Source organism: Morus notabilis, unplaced genomic scaffold (genome assembly GCF_000414095.1).
Source record: "Morus notabilis unplaced genomic scaffold, ASM41409v2 Scaffold93, whole genome shotgun sequence".
Classification (NCBI taxonomy): Eukaryota; Viridiplantae; Streptophyta; class Magnoliopsida; order Rosales; family Moraceae; genus Morus; species Morus notabilis.
In genome coordinates, this window is record NW_010364330.1 from 728,042 (window position 1) to 728,438 (window position 397).

Genomic DNA, 397 nt, shown 5'->3' on the forward strand with positions numbered 1-397 from the left:
TCCCACACGTCTAGTGCTCCCTCGACCCCAGCCTCATTAGCAGTTGCAAATCCGTTCGCGATGGCTCAAAACGAGGAGGTCCAGCAGAAGACGTTGAATGATTATCTTCACCCTACACGTACGGCCACACCGTCATGCATAATGTTTCCCCCAAATATGCCAAATTTGAATTTCAAGCCGGGCATGATCCAACTCTTGCCGACCTTTCACGGGTTAGAGAGCGAGAATCCATACGTGCATATTAGGGAGTTTGAAGAAGTGGTGGCCACTTTTCACAACCGAGCTGAAGTCGCGGACTCTGTGCGATTGAAATTCTTTCCTTTCTCTTTGAAGGACAAGGCTAAAAGCTGGTTGTATTCTCTGTGACCTAGGTCTATTGGAAGTTGGGAAGAAATGA